This window comes from Felis catus, chromosome B4, assembly GCF_018350175.1.
Source record: "Felis catus isolate Fca126 chromosome B4, F.catus_Fca126_mat1.0, whole genome shotgun sequence".
In the NCBI taxonomy this organism is placed as follows: Eukaryota; Metazoa; Chordata; class Mammalia; order Carnivora; family Felidae; genus Felis; species Felis catus.
The window spans coordinates 103,918,587-103,936,774 of NC_058374.1; the positions used below are offsets into that span (position 1 = coordinate 103,918,587).

General features: G+C 40.1%; 1 protein-coding gene and 1 non-coding gene across 3 annotated transcripts in view; both read right to left on the reverse strand.

The window, feature by feature from the left end:
* Window positions 1-18,188, reverse strand: part of LIN7A (lin-7 homolog A, crumbs cell polarity complex component) — a 125,978-nt gene that overhangs the window by 16,890 nt on the left and 90,900 nt on the right. The gene's annotated exons all lie outside the window — the stretch shown is intronic.
* On the reverse strand, window positions 16,986-17,070 carry TRNAQ-UUG. Its single transcript has one exon. It is a non-coding gene; the product is annotated as a tRNA-Gln (tRNA).

Genomic DNA, 18,188 nt, shown 5'->3' on the forward strand with positions numbered 1-18,188 from the left:
CACTTTGTGAGATATCAGAATGGTTGCTTTTTCATGGTATGCTCTATTTCCTAGCTGATTAAGAATTCTCTCTCATAAAAGAGACTTTGGATCACACCGCAGACACTAATTTGCTCATGACTTGTGTTTTCTCCTCGCTGCAATTGAGAAACTAGTTGTTAAATTTTGACCCTGGCTAGCCCTCAGATGGAAGAGATGCCTGCCCTGGGAAGGAAGCTTGTTATCTGTGCATAATTAGCTGTCAAATGGCCCATGCCCAGGTCTTTATGCAGGTCTTTCTCTGTGGGGATTACATGAATATAATCTTCACGGAGTTTGCTGATAGGTAAGTTGCGTAAACACTTTTTCTGATAACCAAGAGTTGGCTATGCTTCTCAGTTATTCTAGGCATATCTTGAGCGAGGTTTATGCATGGGTTCCTAAATGACATCAGTCATTCCTTTGGATTAAGGGCCAAATGATGTTATCAGGGAGTAAATGATATGAAGAGCATTGGATTACAATATCTAGGTAGCTCAGAAACACAGAACATTGTAGCTATAAAGACCCTTAGAAACAATCTTAGTTATCTCCTTGCATTTTAGTGTTTGTCTAGCTAACATCCATCACCGTTCACGTTACAAAATGTTCTTCTTGGGATGAGAACTTTTAAAATTGACTTTGTTAACAACTTTCAAACATGCAATACAGAATTATTAACTACAGTCACCATGCTGTGCATTATATCCCCATGACTTATTCATTTTATAACTGGAAATTTGCACCTTTTGTACAAAACTTGTTTGTGCCATGTGAAAAGGTAGGAACTAGTGACAAGGGTAAGATCTATAAGAGTTGGCTGGTGAAGGAGCAGCATGAGTCTATGTGAGGGGCTTAATATTAGTAGATTATGATTCTCAAGTTTGAAATGACCCGAAATAGCCGAAGACAGACCAACTCCTTTTCCACAAAGTTAACAGTGATCGATCATTTTGTTCTTATCACAGCTTTCCTTTTAGTCCGTTAAAGCATTTTATTAAGCGTGTGTGCATCTAGGGGCGTGTGGGTGGCTCAGTCGGTTAAGCTTCTGACTTCGACGCAGGTCATGATCTCAGGGTTTGTGGGTTCAATCCCCATGTCGGGCTCTGTGGTGGACAGCTCAGAGCCTGGAGTCTGTTTCGGATTCTGTGTCTCCCTGTCTCTCTGACCCTCTGCTGTTCACGCTATGTCTCCGTCTCTCTCTCTCTCTCTCTCAAAAATAAACATAATAAAAAGAATGCATACATTTATACATATAAATGTGTTCCTGTGTGTGTGTGTGCATATAGTCTAACATTTATGGAACACTTACTAAGTGCAGAGCACTGTTGGCTACTTTCTGTGCATCATATCTAATCCTCACAACTCTATAAGAAAGGTACTGGAGAGTTTAAGAAATTTATCCTAGGTCCCCAGGTAGTAAGCAGAACTGAGATCTGTTTCCAGAGATTAGGCTCTTACCTACAAAATCCATAGCCTTAAACAAGATACTAGACAGTAAATACTATATGGGTGGCTCTTCCTTATCTGTGGTTTTTTAGACCAGTAGTTTTTAAACCTGTATGTACATAGGAATCAATCGAGGCATTTTTAAAATATTAGAGGCCTAGACTGGGTCTCAAACTTGCTATATCCACAGCGGTATCACCTAGGAATATGTGACTTTATAAAACTCTGATATAGCCAGTCAGCCAGTCCCTGACACGTAGATTAGTGTTTGGACACAGTGCTCTAGACTATAACTAACCCAAATAATAAAAAGTAAGAGTTTCTTTACTAAGTTATTCCAGGAAAGAGACCTGGGTAGGTTAGAAACTCATAATTTTGCCTTGTAGTAGCTCTAGAATCATCATTTTTGGTCACTGAGAAAACGTATACATATTGATCGGTTGTTTAATTAAGAATGGAATATCTCTGCACAAGCTACAGGACATATTCAGAAAAAACTTTTTGACTTTTGATCCACTGTTTTCCTCAAATATGTTAATTTCTTGTTCTAAACGTATTCTCTTTTGCTGAAGGAAAGTGGTAAGTGTATAAAAAGTATCACATTTATCCCCTGGAAAAAATATGCTAATATTCTCCCATAGTACTTTGTTCCTGCCTAAATGATAATATCTATTTCAGTGCACTGTAATTTATCAGTTTACAATCATTCTGCTGTCACCAGACTGTCCAAGGGTAGGATCAGTCTTATTTATCTCTGTGCCCAGCATCTATTGTGTGCTCAATTAATAGTCAATGAATAAACCATCTTTCTCTTTTCCTCCTCTCCCTCCCGCCCTCTCTCTCATATATATATATATATATATATATATATATATATATGGCAAGCTGCGTAGTATCTCCAAGCTTTAATTTCTTCATCTGTAAAACTGGTATCATAGAGTATCTATGTATAAAGTTTCATTATGGGCATTAAACTTAATATACACAAAGCACCTGGAAAAGTGTGTGACATTTAAAAAGGACCCAACAAATGCTAGCTCTTTGTGATAATCTTACTGTAGGACTTCAGGGGCTTAAGGACAACAGCAACAACAAAATCTAATTCTGGAATAAGCAGAAGTTTCCTTTATATTATCCTGGGGCAAAGTTTACTAAATAAATTAACAGTTTGTTGGAAGAATGTTTCAAGCTACTTAAGTAAATCAACTGCTTCTAATCGCTGTTAAGTAATTTAGAAGCATCATTTCCATACATACAATTGATATGTTAATTACAAACAATCATTATTTATTCATAAAAAAATATTCTTCTCAGTCTTTCCACTAGGTCATATTTTGTTAAGGAGAGGGAAAGTGTGCAGATTTGCCTGATGCATGATGTGAGCAAACTTGAGAGGGAAAAGCCATCGAATAACCAAACACTACAAAAAAGGAGCAGAGAGGTTGACAGGAAAAAAGGTGTATGTAGTTACACACATTTTCATCCTGTTAGTTACAAATATAAAAATTTCTGAACCGTGAGCGTGGAGAGTATAGAGCATTACCAGCAGGCCCCAGGGGCAGAAAACCTAGAGGGAGCAAAAGCTTTAGAGAAAATCAGCACCAGCAATCACAAATCTAGCATTTGGGTGATCTCAGCTCACCTTTCAGATCTGGAGATTAAAATTGGAAACAAACGCAGCTGCTACATTTCAGTTGTAATGCTTTATAGTAACTGCTCAACCCTTGATATTCTGGCACCAAGAGGAGTAAAACCAATTCCTGATGGTTTTGGGGATGAAGAATAAACACACACACACAACTGCACATAAACATGCAATAAATACACACATGCATTCAATAAACATATGTACACACACGTGCACATACACTAGACATACACACCCATACATATGTGCACATAAATACACACACACACACACGCACACATAGCCATTTTCAGGAATACAAACGTGAGCACTAGAGATTTGGAAACAGAAGAAAGCTGCATGGGAAAATTATTCCTAGAAAATGAGATCTTCCAATGAAATCTGTTAATTTTTGAGTGGTAGGTTTCACCAAGATGTCGAGGTTACGGCGAACACTTTCCAGGCATGATTCACCTGATTTGTCCTTCTACAAGGCATGCTATGTCTGCTCACACTCTCCCAAGCTGTGACACTCTGTGACACTAAACCCCTGAGGAGCAGAGACTTGCTAATGTTCAGAAACAGGTGTGTGGAAATCGCCGGTTCTCGGTATTTGCTTCCGGGTGTAGTTTGGCAAACGGGGGGAGGTGTGGAGGTGTAATGACCACCAGCCCACATACCACCCAAAAACTGTCTCCTCCTCCATACTCAGCACTATTACAGAAACATGCAAAAATATCTCAGTCACTAAAACTTAGTGTGACTCCATCAAATCATCAAACTGACCTTTAGCCCAGCCCATGTGACAGCGGGAACAGCCCAGAGATTGAAGTCAAGAAGATTGGGGTGTGTGAAGAGTAGACAAATCACTGACTAAGAGTCTGATCTTTAGAAAATGCCCTTCCTCTTTGTGCCTCAGTTCCCAGCCAGAGACAGTCTTGGGTTTTAGCACTGATGTCCGAGGAAGTACCTCAGTCCCAAGCAATCGGAGACAGTTGGTCATCCATTAACATGCAGGAAGATGTTGCTGAGTGTAAATAGTAGTGCCCGGTACATGCTATTTCTTTAGTATACATTTGGTTATGTTTGTTTGTCTTTTTTTTTTTTTTTTTTAAATCAGCAGCCCTGTGGAATTTGAATTTTCAGTGGACATGAGGGGAAGAGATTTTACTAAACAAGGACAGGTCCCCTGACCAACAAAGGGCGACATGAGGAAGAGGAAGGGAGAAAGAGATCTGACTTAGAAGAAACGCTTGAAAGAGTAGGTTTTCTGGCACTTGGGTCATTATTGCTCACTTTGCAATTCTGCCAAGGCCTTAGATGCAGACCTGGTACCATGGAGCATGATCTCCTTCTGCCGCTGCAGAAACCCAAGAATGGTGGAGCCTGGCTTAAAACGGCAAACTAGTTTCGAAGGGGTACCCAGATTCAGTTGAGGTTTTAAATGTCAATGAAGTCGTGCTGCGTATCCGGACACTGGCTGAGATCCCTAAAGACAAACACCGAAGTCCCCCTTCCGAATTTTAGGATGGGTGGGCTGTTATTATGTCAGGGACAAGGCTAATGCTGGAAGGGTCTATGAAAGATTTTACAACTTAGAACAAAGGTTTAGTCTACAGGAGGTTTGGGGGAATCTTATTTAACTGAGTGTGGCACACAGCATCCTATCTCCTCTCCCTGCAATAACACTGGGATTCTGTCAACCAGAACCGGGTTTTTGTTTTTTGTTTTCCCCTTCAGTTATCTTACTCTAGTGATCTAGCGGAGATCACAGTCTTCTAAGGGGTGTCAGAAATAATAATGTGTTCCTGAAATTATTCAATCAAATCCTTCAAAGGATACACTTTATTATTTAACCCGTTTTGGAATCCTAGACACCCAGGCAATTCATAGAAAGCATAAGGGAGAAACAAAACAAATCTAGGCAGGGGCTGTCTGAGTCCACAGCTGTCAAATGTGTTTCTTGTGACGTGTGAAACAGCAGGGACATTTATGTCGCCGTGTACCATGAATGACAAACATTAATAACAGCTAAACAGTTGATTTAATTGCAGAGACTCAACATTACGGATGCCTTCTTGCAGGAGAAGTGAACATTTAAAGGATATTTCAGGTTTACTGTCCAATACCTCTCCGGCTCTGCATACACACGTCTTTACCAATTAAAAGCACACCCACAGAACATGTTCAGATCCGTCACCAGTGACTTACACTAAGATTTTTCATGTAGGTTCACAAAATAAAACTTATTGCCAATGCTCTAACTGGTTCTAACCTCCAAAGATTCTTCTCACCCCTCCTCTCTGGTTCCTGCCGTCACTAGCCACGCAGCCATCCAAACTGGACACTTTGGGGACATCTTTAATGCTCCCTTCAACTCACATCCAATTAACCACCACACTACTGACTGATATTCATTCCCCATGTAACATCTTACCTCATCCTCTCCTCCCTCTTATTTCTGATCATTTCTTGCCTAGATTTTAAAATATCCTCTACCTTCTCTCTTATCAGAACTCTTCTCCAGATTCTTGTCTGAGTCACTTGGTCTTTCCATGCTGTTGCTTAAATCTAGTGAAGGGCAGAAAATGCACAGCTCTGGTAGACACTGTCCTAGAGGCCAAGGACTGCGCCGCATCAATTGTTCTTCCCCAGTCCCCAGCACGGTGCACAGTACTTACCCAACAGCTCAGAGCCTGGAGCCTGCTTCCGATTCTGTGCCTCCCTTTCTCTCTGCCTCTCCCCCACTCTTATCTCCCTAATCTTTGCCCCCTATCAGTATTCACCCCACAGAAATAGTCACCGGGATACATGAAGATTTTCACTGAAGCAGTGTTCACAATAACAAAACAAAACAAAAAGCCAATTGGGTAGCAAGGTAAATGTCCATCACGGGGGGAACGGTTAGATTAACTGTGGTACTCACACACCATAGAATACTATAGAGTAGATTAAAAAATGTAAGTATAAACTGACATGGCAAGATACCCAAGACATACTTCTGAGAAAGCAAGTCACAGAATAATAAGCATGTGGAAATATCCGTACATTTTTAAAACTTATAATAATACCTAACATTCACGATTTACTATTTACTGGTAGGTATTGTTCTAGGTGCTTTAAATTTATCAAAATAGTTACTCTTCCTAAGAACGTGGTGAGGTATGTAATGTTATCATCCTAATTTTGTATGAGGAAACTGAGGCACAGTAAGTTTCCAAGGGCACACTATTAATGGGAAATGACCCTGTCTCCATGCTTGCCTTATAATCACTGCTCTGTCTTGTCTCATATGTTTACGTCTAAAATAATCACGTAAATGTGTGTGTGTGTGTGTGTGTGTGTGTACTTGAGTGCAAATAAAATGTTTGCATAAATACACATCACCATAGCGTATCTTCATGGGGAAGGTTTGGAGAGAGAAAGGAACTAGAATGGAAGAAGAGGCGAATGACTAAAGGGGCTTTTACAAAAAATTGACAGCAGTCTTTCTCACTGAAGTATTTGGAAATTTTTATAAGGATATACTCACATATTTTTTGTATAATTTGTTTTAATACAATAGTTCAGCATCATCATAAGGAAAATGAGAATAAACCGAAGAGGTGGGACAAAGGCCAAATGTGTTTAAAAAGTGCTTTGAAGCACAGCTTCGAAGTAATTTGAGCAAAAATAAATCATAACTGTAATTGCCTGGGTAATTTAGGTGAAATGAAGGGATTTTAGCTGCATTACCACAGAAATTATGGATGTAGAAGTGTGGTCTGTGTGAGCCTCAAAACCCCAATTATGAGAGAATGTGACTGAGATTCCCTTTGACCAGTCATGGCTGAATGTTTTTTCTGCTGGTACATTAATTTGCAGAAACCTGAGTTTTCCTTTCTTCCTCGTCCTCTCGGTTTATTGGTCTGTGCTGGCATTTCAGTGACATGGCCTGGTAGATCACTCATGTTGAAGTGGGAATGCTCTACATCCAGGTTTTCAGGGAATGATGTTTGAGAAATGGAGAAAGAACTATGAAATACTGCAGGTTTAAATTTTTGCTTCTCACCTAATGGCTCCTGAGATGAAAAACGGCAGTGACTTCCAGCTTGATAGATGTGAGCTCCCAGAGGGAGGTACACATCAGTCCACCTAGGAATTTTTTTGCAAATGAAATGAGTTGGCTTTATATTCTTGCTTTCATATGGTTATTATTGATCCTCTGCCCCTTGTCCCCCAAATAACAATGTGTTGTAACAAACACATTCTCTATATAATAGATTCATAATGAGATGCATGTTTTTCCTCTTACTAAACATTAAGTTCTATGCATGCCTGCCCGGTTGCCTTGCCTCTAATTGTGGTTCTCGCTAAACCACTTTGCACACTGCAATCAGAGTAATCACTCTAAAATGCACATTTAATCATGTCACTGTCTTGCCTGAAGTCCTTCTGGGTTGCCATATTGCTCAGACACAGCCCAGTGGCTTCAGGCCAGTGTGCCTCATCACAATATGGCCCCTGATTATATTTTCAGGCTCTAGACAGAAGAACTAGCCATTTTGTCTCATGTCTGGACTCTGGTATCGTTCTCCCTGAGGTGGCTCTGATATTCCTCGCTGCCTCCGTTCACCTACAGCATCTTCTCACCTGTGAGTCTCCTCCACAGGAGGAACCATCTCTAGCCTTTCCATGCCCCGGTTAGGTGCCCATCCATAATCTCCCACAGAACCCCATACTTAAGCCTATTTCTTTCCCATACCTATAAAGATAAAATCAGAGGTATTCATTTATTTATGTAAAAAATTTTTTTTAATGTTTTGTTTTGTTTTGAGAGACAGGCACGAGTGGGGCAGGAGCAGAGAGAGGGAGGGAGACATGGAATCCGAAGCAGGCTCCAGGCTTTGAGCTGTCAACACGGAGCCTGATGAGTGACGCCCGGCTCATACTCATGGACCACGAGATCATGACCTGAGTAGAAGTCGGACTGAGCCTCCCAGGCACCCCTAGAAGTATTTATTTTTTATGTCACCAATGACTCAGACAACACCAGACCCAGCGATATTTTGCTGAATGAACGAATACCTACATTTTACAAACTGACGTTCATCAACCAATTTGTAACTTAGCTGTGCTGTCACTTCTCTGAGAAAACAATGATCTCTTAGTTAAATTAATGGCTGCTGCCGTCATTATAAACTAGCCATGATCATCAACATTTATTCAGTTTTTATTATGTGTCAGGAACCGCGTTATGGCATTTTAACACCAAAACTTAAAAAAACGAGGTAGCCACTGTTACCATCTCTTCGCAATGAGGAAACTAAAGTTCAGAGAAATTACCAAATTACTTCTCAAATTCCAGGCATTCCATTGAATTCGTTTGTGAGAATTAAATCACCCAGCACATTCAGAGCGCTTGGCAAATGCCTAGACGCTCTCAAAGGAAGCCTTTTCTGTTACTTTTGTTCCTGAGTTTGTGACTACCGCCTGCTTTACTTCTAAACCAAGTACGCAGGGAATTTTAAATTGCCATTTTAATGTAGTGGCATATATATTGAATAGAAGATATATATATATATATATATATATATATATATATATATATTAGTTACATTTTTTAAAATTAGTACAAACTTGAAAAATTAAAAAAAAAAAGGGAGTTACTACCACTGACCTCATCTGTGGCTCCCCTGGTGCTTCTCTAACATTCCACCATGCCAGGTGTTCTTCCACTAGCTCTTTCCTCTGAATGGAATGGTCTTCCCTACATACTCATGTGGCTGACCCCCTCATCCCCTCTCATCCTCTCCAGTATCACCTTCTCTGACCACCCAGCACTGCACCCTCCCTGTCCCGTACCCTGGCACTCCCTATCCTCCTTACATTTCTTGTTTTTCCCTTCATACCTGCCACTGTCTAACACTGTATATGTTTGTTTATTTATTTCATTTATTGTTTATCTGGAATATAAATTCCACGAAGGAAAGAATTTCTTTCTTTCTCTTTTTTTTTTTTTTTCACTAGAGAATCCTGACTGTACCAAATAGTGCTTAGCACACTCGAGATGCTTAAAAAGTACTTTTTGAATGAATGAGTGAATATCAAGACTACAACCGGGCAATGTTGTGTAAACTTGTTTGGCCACATATGTGCTCCAGATACAGAGAACTTAACTATCTTTTGTCAACTGATTGCTCTATTTTTATCTCTCAAACTAAAATTTTTGTGGAATAACTGAGCAGGTAGGCTATTAGAGAAAGCAAATGACTGCGGTTAGATCAGGAGAGAGCTACACGACAGAGATAGTTAAAGTTTGACTCAGGTTCCCCATTTCTATAAATAATTGAAAACGCACCAGAGGGAATTTTAAGGAGTATAATTAAGTTTATTCCCAGAATAATCAAATATGCCTAATAAGTTGCACATAATTAACTTCTTGAGGATTTCCTTAAACAATACATTTATTAGAGGTCAAGCAGGTTAAAAATGATTGGGTTTCTTTGTGGAACACTCCAAATATGGGCAAAATATATTCAATGCACCCGGAGGAAATCACATTTTTAACATCTACAAATATTGACACCATAAAATGATGTGTGATCTGCGAGTTAGCATCATACAGCTGTTTATCATTCCTCCTGCCAATTCCATTTAATAAAATAAGGCCCATGTGAAATGGTGTGTGCAGTGGGTTCCTGTGGTAGTTAGCTCTGTCTCAATTGCTATAGCATGGGCAGTGATATTTAAAGTTGCTTCTAGGGGCGCCTGGGTGGCTTGGTCGGTTAAGCGTCCGACTTTGGCTCAGGTCATGATCTCACAGTCCGTGAGTTCGAGCCCCGCGTCGGGCTCTGTGCTGACAGCTCAGAGCCTGGAGCCTGTTTCAGATTCTGTGTCTCCCTCTCTCTCTGACCCTCCCCTGTTCATGCTCTGTCTCTCTCTGTCTCAAAAATAAATAAACGTTAAAAAAAAATTTTAAAGTTGCTTCTTACATTGCTTAAGAACGAGTAACGATGCAATCATCATTTAAATTTTCTAAAAGCAAGGACACAAAAATAAAGAGAATTTCAGGATTAGCAGCTGTCCGTCCTGTTTTTGCCTGGTGGCCAGCCTCATTCCAGACCCATGTAAAACTCAGACAGCTCTCAGTCTCAGGCTCCCTGCAGACTTCAGTTCCTGACTTTATGGAATGGTCAAATAGATACTGTGCCATCCAGATTGAGGCAGAAGAGAAAAGTTGCACAGCCTTAGCGTATTTCTGTTTATGACACACTGGCACAATATTTCTACAAATCACTCAAAACTATATCGAAGGCCAATTATGAGTAATGTAGCCATTTCTATTTATGAAAAACTTAACTTGATGTCTCCAGGAGACTTAGATAAAAGCGAGCCCCTTTAGGGTATGATCTATGTTTTGCTTAAACTGATCTTTTCCCGGTACCAGGCATGGGCACATGGTAAATAATTCTTTTTTTGACAGTCTGATTGAATCCGTTAAAGTCATTTTCTTAAAATACGGCTCGCCTGTAGACACAGATTCAGTCATAGAAGAGCTGTCAATCTCTTTGCCTTTATCACCCATGGTAACTAAGGTCAATGGCAGGGCTCCTGCTCATGGATCCTGTAATTCTGAGACATGCCTTGGATGAAGTCTCCTTTCCAGAATGGTTGTTATTTGTGAAATTCCCTACATGTGATGATTTGGTAGAAGTCCACTCTATGTTTCTCCATTTCAGAGTAGTCAGCAGTGATAAAATTACCCACTAATGATTCTGTATCTATGAGAGAAGAAGAGAGAATAAACCAAGGAGAGAAGGAAGGCCTATGGTTCAATATGACACACTTTGCAACTTCATTAAAAGTGGTCATGGCTGAACTTAGAAAGGTGTAGTCCTGGCATCATGACTGCCGAGACTCTCTCACCCCATTTCCTGTATCTGAGGCTCAGCAACTAACACCTAAGTTTGGGCATCTCACACGAACGTCTCAGTAATCACACATAGTTTATGATGTGTTACGTGCCTGCCATCTGTACCAGTGTCTTCTTTCTTTGAAAATAAAATCAAGAACAAGTCAAGATCAAAACCCATTGTGGAAAACTGCACAAACTCGAAGACTTGACTTGGTTTGCATTTCATTAGGTATACCTCCGGGACTGTGGTATATTAACAACATCTTAACTGTGCTTTAGGCTGGTGCCAGCAGTCTATAGACCAACGTTTAATAACCTAAAAGAATGTTGTTTCTCAAGCAAGTTAGGCTTAAACTGAATCACAAAGCATAGCTTTTAGGTCATAGAGATTGGCTTCTCTGCTAATGGTTAGAACAATAACTGGTGATTGGGTTTGGTGAATTCCTTAAAGCAAAAATGATACCAGAACTTGATCTAGTACAGAATTTTAAGACAGATGCTGTATTCCTTTGAGATAAACCACATATTTCTCAGCCAACAGAAGGATGATTACTCTACTTCCATTTTCTGCATTTGCAAATTAAGACTTAGTAGCAACAGGAAATACAGAGAGACCCATCTAAGAGCTTGGTGAAAAGGCTGCTGGATAATAATATACACCAATCATGGTGTGTGTTTTGTGGGAAGATAAAGTTTGTTTTTTGGGGTTTTTTTTTTGGACAATACTATCTATATTTATTAATTCTCTCTTTTACCCTCATTACTATTAGGCAAGGTAGATAGGACAGGTGCCACTATATCAGCTTTGCAGATGTAAGAACACCAAAAAATCCAATGACTCAACAATAACAACCAATGAATAGGATCCAACTGCCTCTGGACTTAGATGGTCAATGGGGAGGGTTGGGGGGGGGCATTTACTGCCTCTTGAAGATAAGCAGAGACCAGAGGAAATGGCTTGGTCTGAGCTGAGAGTTTAAATGCATAGGTAGGCAAAATTGTAAGATAAAGAGACTATTACCTGTCTTAAAGGAAAGGAATTTACCCTGATAGCTAATATAAATACTATTAATAAGAATTAACAGTTAGTGGCAGATACTTCCACATACTTTCTCTTAGTTAATCTTCATATCAGCCACTCTGTGAAAGAGGTACAGTTATTTCTGCATTATACATGATGAAACAGAGTTTCAAAGAGTAACTGACCATATTATGGTTAGAATATCCTTACACTCCTCAGAAGCTATAAGAACTTGAAATTTCTTGTCGTACTTGAAATGTTGAAAATATCAATTGGCAATAAAGTAAAAGTTTTGTAATTTCCATTGAAAGTAACAATAGAAAGACAGAAAATGGCTTCTGAAGTTGTTCTCAGGTGCCAGATCTTAGGTCAAGTGGTTTAAGGGTATAGAAAGAGAACGTCAGCATAGAAAAAACAATACTACTAAAATAGCGAAAAAGGATAATACATTTCATTTCATAATGAATAGCCATAGAAGGTATCAGAAATCCTTAGCCTAACTCTCTCTGTCTCTCAAAAATAAACAAACATTAAAAAATTTTAAAAACTTATAAAAAATAGGGGGCACCAGGGTGGCTTAGTCTTTTAAGCAAGTGTCCAACTTCGGCTCAGGTCATGATCTTGTGGTCCAAGGGTTTGAGCCCCATGTTGGGCTCTGTGCTGACTGCTCAGAGCCTGGAGCCTGCTTCAGATTCTGTGTCTCCATGTCTCTCTGCCTCTCTCCACGTCGTGCTCTGTCACTCTCTGTCTCTCAAAAATAAACATTAAATTTTTCTCCACCTCATGCTCTGTCTCTGTCTCTCAAAAATAAACGTTAAAATTTTTTTTAATTATAAAAAAGAAATCCTTAGCCTATCACCAGATTTCAGAATTGATGAACATCAAGATTCCTATTGTACTTACAATGAAAGGAAATAAAACCTTTTTGGTAGCACCTAGAAGAATCTGCCCTATCTGGTTTCCAACCAACTCTTCAGCTCATCTTATCTGACTCTCCGTGACCCAGTCGCTCTGTTCCTCTTTCAGCCACTGTAAGTCATTGACTTCCCTACTTGGGTATCTTCACCCAAGCTCCTTCCTCTGAGGATGATGGACTCTTCCTTGCCCTTCACCTCAGCCTATATATCACCCTTCAAAGGGACTATTCCTACCGCTATAAAGTAGCTCCTTGTATTCTTTTATATGGCGACTTGTTTTCTTCTGCTCCTTTTCCCTTTCTAACCCTTGTCATACTTGTCATGGTGTTTAATTATGAGGCAGTTTTATATCTTGAAATATAAATTTGTGTTCTTTACGTGTTCCCCCACCCAGCATCCTTCAGTCTCACCTAGGTGGCAAAAAAAAAAAAAAAGGACTCAAAAATAGTCGAAAACCCTTGGCTGTAAGAAAGAAAGAGATGGCAGCTTTTTTTTTTTTTCATCATCCAAAGACAAGATAGAATTGGGGCTGGAGGAAAGACAAAGAGAAGGCTGAAGGGCTTCATTGCTTGTATAGACAAAAAGTGGGAGAAAAGTGCCCAAAGTGGGAAGGGAAGAAGGAAGTTGCACTGTCAGAACAGTAGGGTGGAAAAGATTCAGCACATGCTGACTTGAGCGTCGAAAACCAATTTGTCCATGGCCTGCGGACAACTGGTCCTATGACATAGTACTGGACATGTGTCAGCTCACTGGATTTAGGATATTAACACACTGCATAATGTGCAGGAGGCTGAATAACGGCCCTCAAAGGTCTTCTTCCCTGGGACCTGTAAATGTTGCCTTACATGGAAAAAGGGTCTCCGCAGATGTGTTTAACAATCTTGTGATAAGGAGATCATCCCGTATGATCTTGGTGGGCCCTAAATGCAAGCACAAGTGTCCTTGTAAGAGCGGAGTGGAGGAAGATCTGACACAGAAGAGAAAAAGGTAACGTTACCATGGAGGCAGAGGTCTGAGGGCGGTGGCCACTGGTCAAGGAATGCAGGCAGCCACTAGAGCTAGAAGAAACAAGAAAGGAAGGGATTCTCCTCTAAAGCCTCAGGAGGGAGCACAGTCCTGTTCACACCTTGGTTTGGGGTCATTCAGCTGATTTCAGACTCCTGGCCTCTAGAACTACATGAGAACATGTTTCTATTGTTTACGCCATCAAGTTCGTGGTAATTTGTTGGAGCAAACTAATCCATACCTGGAGTGAAAACTCCGACCAATGTAGAATTGCACTGAAGCTTTGGGGGGATTTCCTTTAGGTTGGGATAAGTGATAGATCACTAGTTACACATACATTTATCATTTATTATTATTATCATCACCATCATTTTCTTACTCTGTACCAGGCAGAAAATTCCATGAGAGTTGCAACCTTTTTTTATTTTGTTCACCATCTATACCCAGGGCTTAGCTCAGCAGCTGTCACATAATAATTGCTCTACAAATAATCATCGGATGAATGAAAAAAAATGCTAAAATATCAGCAGAAAATGAGGAAAACACAAACAACACATGGTAAAAATAACTCTGAGAAAGACTGCACCAGCAACTACATTTATCAGTCACACACCCATTATCTGCAATCTAAATAGAGATTTAGGTCAGTCTGACCCCATGCGTAAGAATGCTTTCTAGCATCTACAGATTTGTACTTCATTACTCACTGACTGTGAGCGTGTCCTGGCACAGATACACTTTAAGTCAGCTTATCAGCACAATCTCAGTGCATGCTCAAAGCTCAAGCTGATCTGCTAATGTCTGAGAACCACTATACCCAGCGCTCATTTCTGCAGGCTGAAATCACAGGGCGGGGATGCGGCAGTTCTATCTGTGAGCTACTGTTACCGCTTCTATTGGCACAGCACAGTTCTTTCCTATTCCACTTTTTAAGTGAAAAGATCTCTGATCCTGAGCCAACTCAGAATGAGGGGGACCACACCACCGCCTGCTCAGGGTTGCAGCATATACTGGATTGTGGTGCCTTGCGTGTGTCATTCCAAAGGTGACTGGGATAAAACAACATGATCGCATTTCTCTTGGCTTCTTTACAATGGTGAGTGGAGTGTCACATGATGCCATCGGAGAACAAAAATTTTCAGTACTTAACTGGAATCCCAGCTTGCACTCCTATTTCGTTACAACCCAAACAACCTCCTACTTAGCTGCCAAGAAAGGTAAAGAATCTGGAAATGACTCCTAGACAGAAAGAGGATGGGAGGAGAATAGCTTTTCCTCGAGGCCTCGTAGCCTAGAACAGACTTGGGGATCCTGGTGCCAGGCCTCTAGGGAAAGCAAAGACTGAAGCTCAAACTCTCTGCCTGCCCCCTTAGGTCTGTGCCTGCTCCCCTCTAACAGCCAAGCAGACCTCGGCATCGAGTGTGGATCAATCCGGGCTGTAATTGGCTGTTTAGGCCACACTCTAGACTCTGAAATTTCTATGTCTGGCATGGAGTGGAGGGAAGGGTTAGGCAGATATAGAACAAGTCAAACACATTCAAACTAAACTCTTCAGGCCTCTTCAGTTTTCTGAGCCATTTGAATTCAAGTAAACTCCTCCTTTTTCGAAACATTACTATTTTTAGGAACGGTTCTTAACTTTTGAAACGGTAAAGCCCCTTGTGAGAATCTGAGAAAAAGAACAGATCCTCTCCCCATCAAGAATGCACTGACATAAACCCATAAAGGTTAAGAAACTTTGATGTTTTCTACAGATACATAAAAATACTAATTTATTAATGGCTAAGGTATATACTTACTTTTAAATTACGATGAATGAGGCCAGACTGCCTGAGTTAGAATTTCCAGTTCTATCATTACTTGATTTCTCTCTCTCTCAGTTTCCCTGTTTGTAAAATGAGAGTACTAACAATGGCACCTACCACAAAAGATCATGATGGGGAAATACTAAATGCATTACGTAAAGGGCTTACAATGGTGTCTGGAGTTCAATGATTCTGTATGGAGCCTCGACTACTTACAGGGACTGTTCTAAGGCTGAAGATAAGGCAATGAACAAAAATTACTGCTGTCAACGGGCACACATTTTGATGTGGAGCTTAAATTTTCATAGAAATCTTAGTGCATTTCATAGTAATTTTAAAAATCATTTTATTTGTGTTTTCTCTGCATTCAGGTAACAGGTAAATGAGTTTTTCATGCAGATTTGCCTTCTGGGATGCTACAGCCCCAGAGAGCTCAAATCTAAGGAATTCTCACTTCGCTTCGTCCACATCCCACACCTGACAGCCTTTCAGCATAAATAATTTAGACTGTGAGTACTCACCCTTAACTTGGCACAGGTAATTTATAAAATGGGAAAAAAGCCAAATTCCAGGAAAACAATTTATTCTGTTCCATCCCTAAACTTTTAGTCATTCATCTGTTATGCTTAAAAATCAATTAGCGTTGTGCATACACTGTAGCAACAGCTTCATTTAGGATTAACTACAGAGCTAGGCGAATTCAACTGCCATTTTCCCACCAATGATGCTCTAAAAACATGCTTGGATTTCAGAGGCTAATGAAAGCCTCTTTTCACTGTGACATATTTTTAAAATTCTCATGCTTTTATTTTATCTTTCTGTCTGCCTTCTGCTTCCCACCTGCCCTCTCTCCCATCAGTACCAGTAGGGCATCATATTTCAGGTTGATTCTTTCGGACTTTCTCTGTTTAAAACAAGATTATTAGGAAAGGTTATAGATTTATAGGAAGTTGAAAAGGAACAGACAGGGAAGTCTGATGTACCCTTTACTCAGCTCCTTCCAATATTAACATCTTACAAAACTACTGTATAATATTAAAAATAGAAAACTGACATTGGCACAATCCACAGAACTTACTCATATTTCATTGGGGTTGACATTGTTTTAATTTTTATGTCATTTATTTTTAATGTTTATTTTTGAGAGAGAGAGACAGATACAGATAGAGTGTGAGCAGGGGAGGGACAAAGAGAGAGGGGGACACAGAATCTGAAGCAGGCTCCAGGCTCTGAGCTGTCAGCACAGAGCCCGAGGTGGGGCTTGAACTCACGAACCGTGAAATCATGACCTGAGCCAAAGTCAGACGCTTAACCGACTGAGCCACCCAGGCGCCCCCAGGTGCTTTTTAAATAACTAATTATTACATTTGGTAAGTATCAGTGATGATCACAGTAAAGGCTGAAATTCAGTTTGTGTGTATTTCATGTGGGTTTCTGTGTATCCATTTCTGTATTTGTGTGTGTGTGTGTGTGTGTGTGTGTGTGTGCAAGTGTGTGTGTGTGAGACAGAGAGAGAGAGAAAGAGAGACAGAGAACAAATTCTGGCCCTACCCATTTCATGAGACTGTTCTAAGGAACAAATGGGAGAATCTCTTTTGTAAAAGCTGTTCGTAAGTTTTAAGTGCTAAATAAACAAAAAGTATTATATTGTAGTAGATTTCTAATCTGTTTAGGAAAAATCTCTCCTTAGTAGTGTACACAGAGAGTAGGTGGAGCCCACTTACCTGTATAAGGAAGGGTGTGGGGGTGTGTATAGCAGTGTCAGGAAAATCCCATCGAAGGGCATAGAATCACAGCTACAGAGTTAGAAGGGACCAACTGTTCCAGCTGTCTCTACAGGACACATGTTCTAAAGTACTCCTTCGAGGTGGTCTTCTAGTATCTGATTAAAACTTCAAATCATGGGCACATAATGTTTTATGATTCAGTCTTTCCCTATTCATAGAGTTCTATGTGTTTAAAAGCTCTTTAATATAATAAACTGAAATCTGTCTTCCTTGTGGCTTTTACCAGGGGTCTTGGTTCTGCCATCAGGCACCTGACACAATGCAGGACAACTGAAGACAGCCAGAATTCCCCTGAATATCCTCTTCTCTCTTCTAAACAACTCAAGTCCTTCTTTAACCTGTTCATTGTATACAAGCCTTCTCATCTCCAGATGAATTGAACTGTCCTCCACAAGGATGGAACCCAGATTGGAGCACAATGGGGTGTGAGCTGAACAGCACATTCCAGAGCACGACCAATCTCCTTCGATGTCTGTACACTGTATTTGTATTATTAGCCCCTATGCTCACATTAACATGTTTTTTGTGATTTTTTCCCTCAACTAACTTCCCTAATATTCCTCTTAAAATAAACTGAAATCCCCAGGATTTTGTTTGTTTGTTTTTTCAGGTTTTGATGGTTAGCCATTCTTCCCTGATTTTGCACCTATGTAGCAAGTTTT